The sequence below is a fragment of the Hemiscyllium ocellatum genome, chromosome 3 (genome assembly GCF_020745735.1).
Source record: "Hemiscyllium ocellatum isolate sHemOce1 chromosome 3, sHemOce1.pat.X.cur, whole genome shotgun sequence".
NCBI lineage: Eukaryota > Metazoa > Chordata > Chondrichthyes > Orectolobiformes > Hemiscylliidae > Hemiscyllium > Hemiscyllium ocellatum.
This window is the reverse complement of record NC_083403.1, coordinates 124,485,418-124,502,096: the sequence shown is the minus strand read 5'-3', so window position 1 is coordinate 124,502,096 and position 16,679 is coordinate 124,485,418.

Here is a 16,679-nt window from a genome sequence, read left to right as displayed (position 1 = left end):
TCGTATTGGTTTGTGTGCTGTTGTGAGTCCAACAGTCACTCTCAGACAACAACTCAACAGAGCGAAGGACCCGATACCCAGCATGAGCAAAACCAATGTAGTGTACAAAATCCCATGCAAGGACTGCACAAAACACGACATAGGACAAACAGGAAGACAGCTAACGACCCGCATCCATGAACACCAACTAGCCACGAAACGACACGACCAGCTATCCTTAGTAGCCACACACAAAGATGACAAGCAACATGAGTTCAACTGGGACAACACTACTATTATAGGACAAGCCAAACAGAGAACAGCCAGGGAATTCCTTGTTGCTTGTCATCTGTGTGTGTGGCTACTAAGGATAGCTGGTCGTGTCGTTTCGTGGCTAGTTGGTGTTCATGGGTGCGGGTCGTTAGCTGTCTTCCTGTTTGTCCTATGTCGTGTTTTGTGCAGTCCTTGCATGGGATTTTGTACACTACATTGGTTTTGCTCATGCTGGGCATCGGGTCCTTCGCTCTGTTGAGTTGTTGTCTGAGAGTGACTGTTGGACTCATAACAGCACACAAACCAATACGACCAGCTATACTTAGTAGCCACACATGCAGATGACAAGCAACATAAGTTCGACTGGGGCAACAGTACTATTATAGGACAATCCAAATAGAGAGCAGCCAGGTATTGCCTAGAGGCATGGCACTCATCCACAGATTCAATCAATAAGCACATCGACCTGGATCCAATATACCGACCACTGCAGTGGACAGCTGGAACTGACAACCTGAAGCGGCAGAGACAAACCATTATGAATGCCGGAGGAAAGATCACAGAAGCGCCTCACAGGAGGGTCCCAAGAGCTGAGGATGTCACCTAGACAGGGGACGAAATGTCTGCAACACAAATTCCCAGCTCGGCGAACAGAACCACAACAATTCTCCTTATTGAACTGGCTGGAGGAAGAATGCCTGGTTGAGAGACTCATTATAGAGGTCACATGACTATAACTAACCAAGACACATTAGTACAGTATTTCTATTCCATCCCAGATATCAGCCTTTCATCCAACAAAAATTGTGCGCATTATCATTTGCATCTTGAGTCACCCAAGTTACCCAGTCTGTGCACACTCATCATGCATAGCTACACAGTTGTAGTGGTTTCAGTGTTTAATAGATAGAACATAGAACATAGAACATAAAACAATACAGCACAGAACAGGCCCTTTGGCCCACCATGTTGTGCCAAACATATGTCCTAGCTTAAGCACCTATCCATGTTCCTATCCAATTGCCGCTTAAAGGTCACCAATGATTCTGACTCTGCCACTCCCACAGGCAGCGCAATCCATGCCCCCACCACTCTCTGGGTAAAGTACCAACCCCTTGACATCCCCCCTATACCTTCCAACCTTCACCTTAAATTTATGTCCCCTTGTAACGCTCTGTTGTACCCAGGGAAAAAATTTATGTGACTACTTCAGCGAATGAATTACATTTTAACAAATCAGCACATTGACAATGGGGAGATTGGCATTGTGTCATGGTTGCAGTATTTGGGGTCTTTTGAGCCTGAACGTGAAATTTGTGACAATTTTCAGAGAGCACATAAGATAAGTAAAATCAATACATGGCTTAAAGGCTGGGTAGGGAGTTGGTTCTGGTTTGTGAGGTTGAGAAGTGGGACACTGTAAAAGCACAGCAGGTCGGGCAGCATCCGAGGAGCATGAGAGTCAATGTTTGGGCATAAGCTTATAATGTTGGACCAAGTTAAAAGTGAGAGTTCGTGACTGTTTGTTAAAGAGCCAGTGGAAATGGGTGATTTAATTTACACATAAACTAAAAATATCAGATTGATAATAGTTATCTGCAGAATTCATAGAATACTTTTGATAATTTTGTTTTTGACAGCAGAAAGTTCTGAAACTAACTCAACAGCAAGTTAGACTTGATGTTGTGTAAAATGACAGGATGAATTAATGACCTCAGTGTAAAGACACCTCTACTATGAGCTTCCCAAACTCACTCTCCAGAGGACCAACACTTGCTTTATTTACTCTTTCCCCTTTAAGATGTGGTTATGATATGATTTTTAAAACTGTGGACTGGAACGAGAAAGAACTGTTTTGAAATTCAGGAAATGTAATATGGCTTTGAAAGTAAGGAATGTGATGCTTGTTGTAAACATTATTTGTGTATCTGTGGTTTCCAGCAATGTGGAGGCAAACTGAAGTTGATGGTGTTGTGTACAAGTGAAGCTGATTGGTTAGTGGATGATGGACCAATTATCAATGATTATGGTTCTCCATCTGCCACAGCTTTATATTGGTTATCCAGTAACTAAATAGCTTGGGCTGTGAGCAAGACAGTAAGAAGCTAAATAGATGCCAAGTGAAACCAGCAGGAATGCAGCAGCCATAAAGCGCTCTCTCTCTCTCGCTTTTTTCAGTAGGAAGGTCAAAGAGAAAACTTCAGATCAGTCAATCCAACAGAGTTTGTGAATAAAAACTACAGAATCTTTGCCCAGTTTTCCTTTTTTTTAAACCCTGTATAAGTTTGCCTATCTGTGTGTTTGTGTAATGGCGAATACAAAAGGGGTCTCATGTTTTTATTTGTAAACTTTACTTATAGAGTCATAGAGATTTTCAGCATGGAAACAGATCCTTCTGTCCAACCCGTCCCGACCAGATATCCCAACTCAATCTAGTCCCACCTATCAGCACCTGGCCCATATCCCTCCAAACCCTTCTTATTCGTACACCCATCCAAATGCCTCTTAAAAGTTGCAATTGTACCAGCCTCCACCACTTCCTCTGGCAGCTCATTCAAGACACGTTCCACCCTCTGTGTGAAAATGTTGCCCCTTAGCTATCTTTTATATCTTTCCCCTTTCACCTTAAACCTATGCCCTTTAGTTCTGGACTCCCCGACCCTGGGCAAAGACTTTGCCTATTTACCCTATTCATGCCCCTCATAATTTTATAAACCTCTATGAGGTCACCCCTCAGCCTCTGATGCTCCAGGGAAAACAGCCCCAGCCTGTTCATCCTCTCCCTATAGCTCAAATCCTCCAACCCTGGCAACATCCTTGTAAATCTTTTCTGAACCCTTTCAAGTTTCACAACATCTTTCTGATAGGAAGGAGACCAGAATTGCATGCAATATTCCAACAGTGGCCTAACCAATATCCTGTACAGCTGCAACATGACTTCCCAACTCCTGTACTCAATACTCTGACCAATTAAAAATGCATACCAATGCCTTCTTCACAATCCTATCTTCCTGCGACTCCACTTTCAAGGATTTAGTTTATTTGTTTACCTGTCACTAGAATCTAATGACTTATCATAAATTGCGATTTCTTTGTTAACTATAGAAACCTGATCTGTGCTTTATCAACTGGGTTATGAAACTCAGGTAGTTGGGGATCTTGCAAATTTCTTTTAAAAACCGTAACTCCTGCAATGATACTAGGAATAGATTTGGTATAGTTGAAAATGTGTTGCTGGTTAAAGCACAGCAGGTCAGGCAGCATCCAAGGAATAGGAAATTCGACGTTTCGGGCATAAGCCCTTCATCAGGAATGGGATTTGGTATAACATAATTGATTTCCTGCATTCTACCCCAGTGAGTTGTGACAATGACTGCAATGTGATTGATTTTACATCCAATTTGAAAAGGACAAAAGTGTGTCTACAGCTTGTATTTTAAATGTAAATAAGGGTAGTGACTATGTAGACATGAAAGCTGAGCTAGCTGGAGTGAACTGGCTTACTCGTGTATAAAATAAATCTAAAGGTGCACAGCAGCAGATATTTAAGGAGATATTTCAGTACACTCACAACAGGTATATTCCTACCATGAAAGAAAAATTCTAATGGAAGACCCACCATCTGTGGTTAGCTAAAGAAACTAAGGAAAGTATCAAGTATAGGGGAAAAATTATAAAATTGCATAAAGGTCAAGTGACTCAACAAAAGATTTTAAAAAAGAGAAAAACAAATAGGTTAGTCAGGAGAAAGAGTTCAGTTTATGAGAGGAAACTACTGTGAAAAGTAAACACTGATAATAAGCATTTCAACAGATAGTTTGATTAGATTAGATTCCCTCCAATGTGGAAACTGGCCCTTTGACCCAACAAGTCCACATTGACCCTCCGAAGAGTAACCCACCCAGGCCCACTTCCCTCTGACTAGTGCACCTAACGCTATGGGCAATTTGGCATGGCCAATTCACCTAACTTGCACATCTTTGGACTGTGGGAGGAAACCGGAGCACCCGGAGAAAACCCACGCAGACACGGGGAGAATGTGCAAACTCCACACAGACAGTTGCCCAAGACTGGAATCGAACCTGGGACCCTGGTGCTGTGAGGCAGCAGTGTTAACCACTGAGCCACTGTGCCACCCATTAAAAGGGAAAATTAAAAGTTAAAAAGGGAAATAGTAAAATAAATGTTGGCCCACTGGTGAGTGAGAATGAGGACTTAATAATACATGACAAGGAAATGGTGGATGCAGTGAACAAATATTTTGCTCTGTCTTCGCTACAGAAGGTACAAAAAGATCCCAGTAACCGCTGCAAATGAGGAATTGGATGGGGGAAAGGAATGTAGCGAAATTACAATTATACAAAGCAAACTGATGGATTTGCAGGTGGTCAAATCTTCAAGCCAAAAGCAACTTCATCCTCAGCTCTTAAAAATGGGGGCTAAAAGCAATTGAACAGTTGGTAACAAATATCCAACGTTTGCCTGATTCCATAAAAGTTACATCGGAATGGAAAGGAGCAAATGTAACTATTTAGGAAGGGGGGGAGGCAAGAAATAGGAAATTATACGCCAGTTGGCTCGATGCCTGTTGGGGAAGATATTAGACTTAATCAGCAGAAGGTTATAGCTGACGCCTAGAACAGGAAAAACTCAAGGTTCTTGGGAAGAATCAAGATGGCTTTGTGAAAGGTAAATCACATCTAACTAATTTATTGGAATTTTTTGAAAGAAATAACATGAATAAAGGAAGATCTGTAGAGGTACTGTATGAGGATTTCCAGGTGGCATTTGACAATTTGCCACTCAAATGGTTATTGTACAAAGTATGGGGTCATTGTGAAGTCGATAACATTTTGACAGGGATAAAAGAGTGGCTGGTCATAAGAAAGCAGAAAGTATAAGTTAAGTAAGTTTTTTTTCTGATGAGAAGCATGTGGTTAGTGGATTCTTGCAAGGAGCTGTGCTGGGAGACCAGTTTTTCTTTTATAATTTACATCAATGGCATGGATGTGGAGGTGTCAATTTCTGGATTAGTGGTGCTGGAAGAGCACAGCAGTTCAGGCAGCATCCAAAGTGCAGCGAAATCGACGTTTCGGGCAAAAGCCCTTCATCAGGAATAAAGGCAGTGAGCCTGAAGCATGGAAAGATAAACTAGAGATAAGCGTAGAGAGATAAGCGTGAGGGTGGGGAGAAAGTAGCATAGAGTACAATAGGTGAGTGGGGGAGGGGATGAAGGTGATAGGTCAGGGAGGAGAGGGTGGAGTGGATAGGTGGAAAAGAAGATAGGCAGGTAGGACAATTCTGGACAAGTCATGGGGACAGTGCGGAGCTGGAAGTTTGGAACTAGAGTGAGGTGGGGAAGGGGAAATGAGGAAACTGTTGAAGTCCACATTGATGCCCTGGGGTTGAAGTGTTCCGAGGCGGAAGATGAGGCGTTCTTCCTCCAGGCGTCTGATGGTGAGGGAGCGGCGGTGAAGGAGGCCCAGGACCTCCATGACCTCGGCAGAGTGGGAGGGTGAGTTGAAATGTTGGGCCACAGGGCGGTGTGGTTGATTGGTGCGGGTGTCCCGGAGATGTTCCCTAAAGTGCTCTGCTACGAGGCGCCCAGTCTCGCAGTTTCCTCATTTCCCCTTCCCCCACCTCACCCTAGTTCCAAATTTCCAGCTCAGCACTGTCCCCATGACTTGCCCGGACTTGTCTTACCTGCCTATCTCCTTTTCCACCTATCCACTCCACCCTCCCCTCCCTGACCTATCACCTTCATTCCCTCCCCCACTCACCCATTGTACTCTATGCTACTTTCTCCCCACCCCCACCCTCCTCTAGCTTATCTCTCCACGCTTCAGGCTCACTGCCTTTATTCCTGATGAAGGGCTTTTGCCCGAAACGTTGATTTGCTGCACTTTGGATGCTGCCTGAACTGCTGTGCTCTTCCAGCACCACTAATCCAGAATCTGGTTTCCAGCATCTGCAGTCATTGTTTTTACCTTGTGGAGATGTCAGTGTTGAGCTGGTGTGAATCATCTTAAAAATCACACAACACCTGGTTATAGTCCAACAGGTTTGTTTGGAAGTGCAAGCTTTCAGTATGCTGCTCCTTCATCAGATAGCTAGTGGGGCAGGATCATAGGACACAGAATTTATAATAAAGGATCAAAGTGTCATACAACTAATGTGATGTATTGAACAAACCGAGATTGCTATTAAGTCTTCAATCAATTAGAATGGAGATGCAGGTTTCAATTGATTAAGATGTAAATTCCAGAACTTCTTTCTAGTCACAGCCTCAAGATAACTTAAAGTTTTATCCGTGTGAAAAAAAGTGACATCGCAGCTTAGACAATGCATTGAAGGTGTGAGATTAGAGTCTGTCTGAGGGAAACAAAGGCATGGTAGCTCAATTTGCAGGTGATGCAAAGATATATAGGAAAATATATTGCAAAGAGGACCTAATGAGGTTGTAGACAGCTATTGAAAGGTTGATGGAGTGGACAAAAAACTTGCAGATGCAGTAAAATGTGGGATAATGTGAAGTCATAGAGTCACAGCATCATGCAGCATGGAAACAAATTAGTCCCACCTGCCTGCTCCTTGCCCATGTCCCTCCAATTCACGTACTGATCCAAATGTCTTTCAAATGCTGACATTGTAGTTCACCTTACAGGAGGAATTAACAAGCAGAGGATTAATTGAGAATGGAGAATGATTGCTGAACTCTGAGATACAGAACAATCCAAGTGTTCAAGTGTATGAGTCATAAAAAGTTAGTGTGCCGGGGTGGCAAGTAATCAAGGATGTCAATGGAAGATCAAGAGGAACTGACCATAAAAATGAGGCTGTTATACTTCAGCTGTGCAGAGCATTCACGATAACACATTTCCAGTTTTTGGTCCTTATTACAGAACAGAAGAAATAGGAGCAGATATTTAACCCCTCAAATCTGCTGTGTCAGTCAGCACAATCATGGCTGATCGGTCCCAGACCTTTACTCCCCTTTTGTGCCAGCTCCCCCCTATAGACCTCTACTCTCTGATATTTTGGAAATATACTTTCCTCCTCTTAAATACCTTCAGCAACTTGGCCTCCACAAAGATCTGAGGTAGAAAATTCCAGACATTCACCATCTTTTGGAAAAATAAATTCCTTTTCATCTTAGTTTTAAATGAGTATGCCCTTATTCTGTCATTATGTCCCCTAGTTCAAAGTTCTCCCACTAGTGGAAACAGCTTCTCAATGTCTACCCCGGCAAAGTAATAAGATCAACCCTCATTCTTATAATAGATAAAGGCCTAACCAATTTATTCAGTAGAAAGGCTGTAACTGCATCAGAGATGTTTAAGAGAGGTTTAACTAGATAGATAGAAGGATAGGTGTAGTGAGTGATTATGAGGAAAGTTCTGACAGACTTGCCTTGTTTCCATGGTGATTAGCAGAATGAGAGGTGACTTGATTGAAGTATACAGTACCCTGAATGGTCTTGACAAGATGGATGTGGAAAGGATGTTTCCTCTTCTAGATGAGTCCAGAACTTGGGGTGGGGGTGGGGGCTGTGAGGGGAGGCACTGTTTACAAATTAGGGTTCACACTTTCAGGACAGACTTGAGGAGAATTTTCTTCTCCAGAGGGTTGTGTGAGTTTGGCACTCTAGCTCAGAAGATGGATAAGGCAGGATCATTGAATGTTTTTATGGCTGATGTAGATTGATTCCTGTGTCTAATGAGAATCTAAACTTATTAAGGAGATGGAAATGTGGGATTTGAAACACCAGCCATGATCCCATTGAATAGCGAGAAAGGCTAAAGGGGCTGAACGATTCTATTCTGCTTCAAATGTATATGTTCATGTAGGCTTTCGCTGCATATTTAATAGAGAGCTGAGCTATGGAGACTGGAATAGATGAAATTATATTCACTCAAATGGGAATTGAAAAGGGTTAATTTTCAGGTTCATGAGCATCATCAACTTGGTAATATATTATCAAAAACGAGACCCGAGGCAGCCCAAAATTGCTCTTTGTCCTCATTATGGGCGGCACGGTGGGACAGTGGTTAGCACTGCTACCTCACAGTGCCCGAGACCTGGGTTCAATTCTCGCCTCAGGCAACTGACTGTGTGGAGTTTGCACATTCTCCCTGTGTCTGCATGGGTTTCGTCCGGGTGCTCTGGTGTCCAAAAATGTGCAGGTTAGGTGAATTGGCCATGCTAAATTACCCGTAGTGTTAGGTGCAGGGGTAAATGTTGGGGAATGGGTCTGGGTGGGTGTGCTACGACGGATCAGTGTTGGGCCGAAGGGCCTGTTTCCACACTGTAAGTAATCTAATACTTTATTTGAAGGGCTACTTCCAATGGCAGCTGATATGTTTTACTGGGAAGAATATCAGAGTGTTTACCTTAGCAGTAGTGGATCATAGACAAGTCATGTGTTAGTGGTTAAAGCAGCATTGAGCATATCAATTATTGCCCATGTGATCTGAAAGAATCCATGGTGAGTATAAACACTGCTATTCTCCCTTGTGCCAGCCATGTTCGCAAATCTAATTATCCTTCTTTGCCTCCAACAACCCAGCTATTTTCTTTCTCAAATGTTGGTGTGGCATTTGCTGTGTTGCAGATAAGCACCGTTTCATTACCCTACACTACTACTTCTGGTGACTAGGTTATGCAATTGCCTCTGGACACTCATGGTAGAGGAGTCCAAGGTAAGAGGGCATACATTTACGGTAACAGGAGAAAGATTTTAAATGATTAAGCGACAAACATTTCATGCAGAGTGTGATGTGTGTATGGAACAAACTGCCAGGGAACATAGTTGAGGCTGATACAATTACAACATTTAGAAGACATCTGGATGGGTATCTGAATAGGAAGGATTTAGAATGATATGGGCTAAATGCTGGCAAATGGGACTAGATTAATTTAGGTTATCTGGTTGACATGGATGAGTTGGACCAAAGGATAGTGGGCGGCACGGTGGCACAGTGGTTAGCACTGCTGCCTCACAGCGCCTGTAGACCCGCGTTCAATTCCCGACTCAGGCGACTGACTGTGTGGAGTTTGCACGTTCTCCCCGTGTCTGCGTGGGTTTCCTCCAGGTGCTCCGGTTTCCTCCCACAGTCCAAAGATGTGCGGGTCAGGTGAATTGGCCATGCTAAATTGCCCGTAGTGTTAGGTAAGGGGTAAATGTAGGGGTATGGGTGGGTTGCGCTTCGGCGGGTCGGTGTGGACTTGTTGGGCCGAAGGGCCTGTTTCCACACTGTAAGTCTAATCTAATCTAATCTAATCTGTTTTCATGCTGTACAGCTTTATGGTTCTATGATTAAGTGGCCAAGAATGAAATGTTTACGTGCTAGCAGAACTATAGATATACACCTTAAGTTTGTACTCTAGATCGATGAACCAGTGGATGATACAGGGTAGTTGTGTATTGCCTTAGGCCATGACTGATGTATTAAGTGGGATAAGTCAGTGGATGCTGATAAAACACAAGTATCAGGTCAATCATGTCAACCTGAAAAATAGACACTAACATATGGTAAGGAATCCCTTGTCCTTTTTAATTTGTGCAACAATTGTTCATTAAATAATTTTACTGAATAAAGGAGCTCTGTAAATATGATTGTTTGAATAATAAATCAGTAACAGAAATTAACGAGTTGAAATTATTTACAGGTGTGTGCATGCCTCTCACTATAGTTCTTCTTTGAAGTGGTAAACTTATAAAACATTGACTGATTTTCCTTTGTAGCATTCTTAGGTAAGAGCTGGCTCATCTGGAAACTGTTTCTTCAATATTAATGGGCACGGGTCATGTTTAGTTCTGGCAATGTAATTTCAGCGTGACAGCTCTGACTGCTTCAGCCAGCTTTACAATAGCCATCCAATACAGATGAGAAGAGAACTCTTAACAAAATCTGGCTTTACATGAAATATGATGTTATTAATTGGACACATGCCATTAGTAATCATTAACATTCTTTCTGCACAGCATTCATTTCCATTCAATGTAAGAGAAATTAGGACACAGAGAATCTTGGACACTTGTGAACATTATGTCCAGGATCCTGAAACAAGAATCCTCATGTTCCATGAATTATGTTGTGGGAAAAAGTGTGGATGGGCAGGTCAAAATCAGTAACAGAGTTACTGCTCACCCACTGATAGTATCAGGAATTTTAGGACTGGGAAAAGCTGCTGACCTTGCCCAGACATTAATGGGATAGTGGTCTGAGTGGTAGAAGGAATATCATTGATGCACTTCACCAGAATAATTTAAAAAGGACCTTACCTTTATTCTGCCAGCTTCAACAACATAATCAACAGCTCCACATTTGATTGCATGGTCAAATTCAGCCTCTTAATTTTGAAACTTCACCCCCCAATACAGTGTCAACAGAGATCAGGGGCTTACAAGTATTCCTGGTATTCAGTGTTGATAAACATTCAGGCATTAAAATGATGGATTCGTGCTCTGCAATAAATTCCAAAACATGTGCTTATATGCGTCTTAGGTAATCATCTTCCATGTCATTATGAGCTCAGAGATTTCATTAGTTTGCAAAATCAAATATTTAGAAATCCTATATTTGATAAACAGTTAAACTGGAGAAGAAGTTAATATGACATTATATTTATCTATTTAATGTTTGCTCTTTTTTGAAGTGGCTGTTTCGAAGGTACAATCCCACATAGTTTGGCAGCTCTCCAGTACCTGGCAATGTTTCATGCATGATACAAATTGTTTGTGTTGGGTCATCATTGACAAATTCATTTCAGCCCAGATCTGTCCTTCTCCAATAGCTGCACACATGCACTTTCTAACAGGGGCCACTGAACAAGAATCTAGAACAAGAATCTTGATTGCTAGCTTGAATCCCTCCTTCACTGTTACTGAAATCAACTGGAGCACTCGTGCCGAAGAGTGTAGTACTGGAAAAGCACAGCTGGTCAAGCAACATCAAGGAGCAGGAGAATCGACGTTTTGAGCGTCAGCCCTTCAGTGCGTTTGGACTGAGTGAAATCAGTGGAGTCAGTTGAACATTCAGCATGTTTTACAAATGTTACATTTAGTGGCCTTGCACATTGGAGTCAAAACCTAGTCTAGATGAAGTGCGATGAAATTTCAGGGAGAAGGTCACAGAGAATTTTAAATATGTATAAGTGGAAATAGTTTTCGGTTTAAATTAAGTCAACACTTTAGTTTAAATTACACATAAAACACAGTCCATTTTGAAAACTGCCTTATTATTTCAATGAATTTTCACTCACTTTCATTTGTAAATCTCTAAACACAACATCTGCCATGATCTATTGCAATTCAGCTGCTTTTTAACACGTAAACATCGCTTACAGAAGTCACCATTACAGAAAGACAGGTTTACACAGACTCTATTATAAATGCATAAGCCCACATTCCTAATAAGCATGATATGTCACAATATAAAATAAAAGACAGTACAAAGATGTAAATTTTGTAATATGTTGTAGATTTTGACTTGTATTCAATATCCTCATGACAATTTATAAAAATCACAAAGTTGATGTTTTCCTGTGTGTTGACAGTTTGTCTAAATCAAATAATTTTGTAGAATGTCTCATTAGAAAATGAACTGATGATGTATACTTGCTCAAGAGTAATGAGTAACAAATCATATCCACTGGAGTCTTAATGGTGCTCTTGGGCCACCTGAGAAGGGTGGGCAGTGGATAATAGCATGGTTTGTTTGAACTGGTTGGGATTGGCACAGTGGTCAGCACTCCTGCTTCACATCACCAAGGACCTGAGTTCTACTTCCTCAGGTGGCTAAGGAAATTCAGCATGTCTGTAAAGATTCTTACCAATTATTACAGATGCACCATAGAAAGCATTGTATCTTGGTGTATCACAGCTTGGTATGGCAACTGCTCTGTCCAGGACTGTAAGAAATTACAGAGTTGTGAACAAAGCCCAGTCCATCACACAAGCCAACCTTCCATTCGTTGACTCTATACCTCCCGCTGCCACAGGAAGCCAACATATTCATAGACCCCTCCCACCCCGGGTTATAGCCTCTTCCAATCTCTACTACCGGGCAGAAGGTACAAAAGCTTAAACACACATACCAACAAATTCAAGAACAGCACCTTCCCTGTTGTTATTAGACTTCTGAATAAACCTCCCAAATTTTAAATTTTATATTGATCTCGCCTTTTGTGCACCTTGTCTGCAGCCGTAACATTGTAATCTTCACTCTGTTCTATTACCCTAATGCACTTTGTATGGTATGATCTGCCTGTACTGCACGCAAAACAAAACTTTTTATGGTACCTTGATACGTATGACAATAATAAATCAAATCAAATTAAATCAAAATCAGTCAGCTGTGAGTGACTGTCAGTGTAAAGTTTGCTTGTTCTCCCTGGATCTGAATAGGTTTCCTCCGGTTTCCTCCTGTAGTCCAAAGGTGTGCAGGTCAGATGGATTAGCCTTATTAAAAAGTGGTAACAAGCCATGCAGGCTTATGGGGGAGGGATGGCAACAGAGGGATGCTCTTCAGAGGGATGGTGTAGACTTGTTGGGCAAATGGCTGATTTGTATAGTAGATTCTATGAACTCTGTCCATTCAGTGGAAATTGGACAGATGGACAATGACATAGTGAGCAGGTGATTAACCAGTTGACCTTATACTGGTCTTAACTTGCAGGAGATGCACATAATTCATTGAATAAGATAGTGCCATGCAAATCTTTTCACGCAACAATTGAAAAATAATTCTGACACATTAACATTCTGAACAACCCACTTCATAGAATTTTCAGGAGGTTAAAATAAATTGGACTGAATTGATTTCTTAAACATCTGAATTGATGCATTGAGTAAATGTTTTCACTAATTGTAAAGTAAAGTAGAACGTGCTTAGTTTGCCTGAGATAATAAAAATGAAGGAAGGTCAGTATCCAGTCACATCTTGTAAATGCATTGTGTATTTCTATCAAATTTGACTGCTCAAGTTTTGGCTTGTAAAAATAAATCAAACACTCCTTAATTCCCACCTTTCTCTTGTGAAGCCAATGTGACTACATGTTAATGACCCTCCATGGAAGAGTCACAAATTTCTACCCCATTGTCTTGTTCTTCCCACAAGAGAAGCCAACCCCAATATAAAGCAAATCTTTCCTGACTAGTTAATGAGACCGCGTGCCTTGTAATGAAATGAATTCCACACAAAGGAATGAGTTTCAGAGATCTGTGAGAAAAAATACATTTCTGAACTAAATCTCTTTTAATAATGAATCTTTTACCTTCCACAGATCAATATGAGAACTGCAAGCTTATTGATGTTCACTCATTGCTGTTGGATTTCTGGCTCTGTGATTGCCAGGAACTATGGACAGAGGTAAAGAGTTTGGTGGCACTGATATCAATTCTTATAGTACAACAAATCAATACTGTGCCAGGCTAAACAAGCAGACAACTATTAAAGGATCACTTTATTGAAAAAACTGATCAGGACTGGGCAGAGCAACCTGGAACAATATAAATGAAAAAAGCAAGTTGGCTTAATAATTAAAACAGCTTCTATTATATTGATGAGCTGGTCAATCAGATCTGAATGTAGAATAAGTCACTTTGAGTGACAGGAAAGGTTTTAACTGAATAGGATCAGCGCACACAGTGAAAGCTAATAGGAGCCAAAAGGAGCATCAGTGTGTATATGATTTCAGTTTCAAAAAGTATTTGCGTAAAAAATGTACAATTTATTTCAAAGTTATCTTGGTAGCATAGATCTTAGTTAGTGCTGTAAAAACCATATTTTGTAAAAGCTTTTCAACTTGCACTCATTAGAAATTATCACAAATAATATCAATTAAAAGGGGAAATATTACATACACAATGAGAGGAGAGTGAGGATTAGTTGACAAGGGGATGTTTCCTTGAAAGCTTTGATTAACTTTTCCAATTCCGAACGAGAAAGGGAAGCAGCACTGATGATATGATCGACATATCGGAGAAAGAGTTATAGGTGGGGGCTGGAATAGAACTGGAACAAGGAATGTTCCACGCACCCCATGCAGAGACTGGGCCCATACCAGTAGCAATGGCCACCCCTCTGACCTGAAGAAAATGAGAGGAACATAGAACATAGAACATAGAACAATACAGCACAGAACAGGCCCTTTGGCCCACGATGTTGTGCCGAACATTTGTCCTAGCTTAAGCACTTATCCATGTACCTATCCAATTGCCGCTTAAAGGTCACCAATGATTCTGACTCTGCCACTCCCATAGGCAGTGCATTCCATGCCCCCACCACTCTCTGGGTAAAGAAGCTACCCCTGACATCCCCCATATACCTTCCACCCTTCACCTTAAATTTATGTCCCCTTGTAACATTCTGTTGTCCCCGGGGAAAAAATCTCTGACTGTCTACTCTATCTATTCCCCTGATCATCTTATAGACCTCAATCAAGTCACCCCTCATCCTTCACCGTTCCAATGAAAAAAGGCCTAGCACTCTCAACCTATCCTCATACAACCTATTCTCCATTCCAGGCAACATCCTGGTAAATCTCCTCTGCACCCCCTCCAAAGCTTCCACATCTTTCCTAAAGTGAGGCAACCAGAACTGCACACTGTACTCCAAATGTGGCCTCACCAACGTCCGATACAGCTGCAACATCACCTCACGACGCTTGAACTCAATCCCTCTGCTAATGAACGCTAATACACCATAGGCCTTCTTAACAGCTCTATCCACCTGAGTGGCAACTTTCAAAGATCTATGAACATAGACCCCAAGATCCCTCTGCTCCTCCACCTTACTAAGAGCTCCACCGTTAACCCTGTACTCCGCATTCTTATTTGTCCTTCCAAAATGGACAACCTCATACTTGACAGGGTTGAACTCCATCTACCACTCCTCAGCCCAGCTCTGCATCATATCTAAGTCCTTTGCAGTCAACAACAGCCCTCCTCACTATCCACAACTTCACCAATCTTCGTATCATCTGGAAATTTACTGACCCACCCTTCGACTTCCTCTTCCAAGCCATTAATAAAAATTACAAACAGCAGAGGACCCAGAACTGATCCCTGTGGAACTCCACTTGTAACTGGGCTCCAGGCTGAATATTTACCATCTACCAACACTCTCTGTCTTCGACCGGTTAGCCAGTCCTTTATCCAACTGGCCAAACTTCCCACTATCCCATGCCTTCTGACTTCCCACGTAAGCCTACCATGGGGAACCTTATCAAATGCCTTACTAAAATCCATGTATGCTACATCCTCTGTTCTACCCTCATCCACATGCTTGGTCACCTCCTCAAAGAATTCAATAAGACTTGTAAGGCAAGATCTACCCCTCACAAATCCGTGCTGGCTGTCCCTAATCAAGCAGTGTCTTTCCAGATATTCATAAATCTTATCCCTCAGTACCCTTTCCATTATTTTGCCTACCGCCGAAGCAAGACTAACTGGCCTATAATTCCCGGGGTTATCCCTATTCCCTTTTTTGAACAGGGGCACAACATTCGCCACTCTCCAGTCCCCTGGCACCACCCCCATTGACAGTGAAGACGAAAAGATCATTGCCAACGGCTCTGCAATTTCCTCTCTTGCTTCCCACATAATCCTAGGATATATCCCGTCAGACCCGGGGGAATTGTCTATCCTCAAGTTTTTCAAAATGCCCAACACATCTTCCTTCCTAACAAGTATCTCCTCTAGCTTACCAGTCCGTTTCATACTCTCCTCTTCAACAATACGGTCCCTCTCATTTGTAAATACTGAAGAAAAGTACTCATTCAAGACCTCTCCTATCTCTTCCGACTCAATACACAGTCTCCCACTACTGTCCTTGATCGGACCTACCCTTGTTCTCGTCATTCTCATGTTTCTCACATACGGATAAAAGGCCTTGGGGTTATCCTTGATCCTACCCGCCAAAGATTTTTCATGCCCTCTCTTAGCTCTCCTAATCCCTTTCTTCAGCTCCCTCCTGGCTATCCTGTATCCCTTCAACGCTCTGTCTGAACCTTGTTTCCTCAACCTTATGTAAGCCTCCTTCTTCCTCCTTACAAGACATTCAACCTCCCTTGTCAACCAATGTTCCCTCACATGGCCGTCTCTTTCCTGCCTGACAGGTACATACATATCAAGGACACATCGTATCTGTTCCTTGAAAAAGTTCCACATTTCAACGACATCCTTCCCTGACAGCCTATGCTCCCAATTTATGCTCCTCAGATCCTGTCTTGCAGCATCGTATTTATCCTTCCCCCAATTGTAAAACCTGCCCTGTTGTGTGCACCTATCTCTCTCCATAACCAAGGTGAAAGTCACAGAATTGTGGTCATCATCACCAAAATGCTCACCCACTAACAAGCCCATCACTTGTCCCAGTTTGTTACCAAGTACCAAATCCAATATGGCCTCCCCTCTGGTCGGA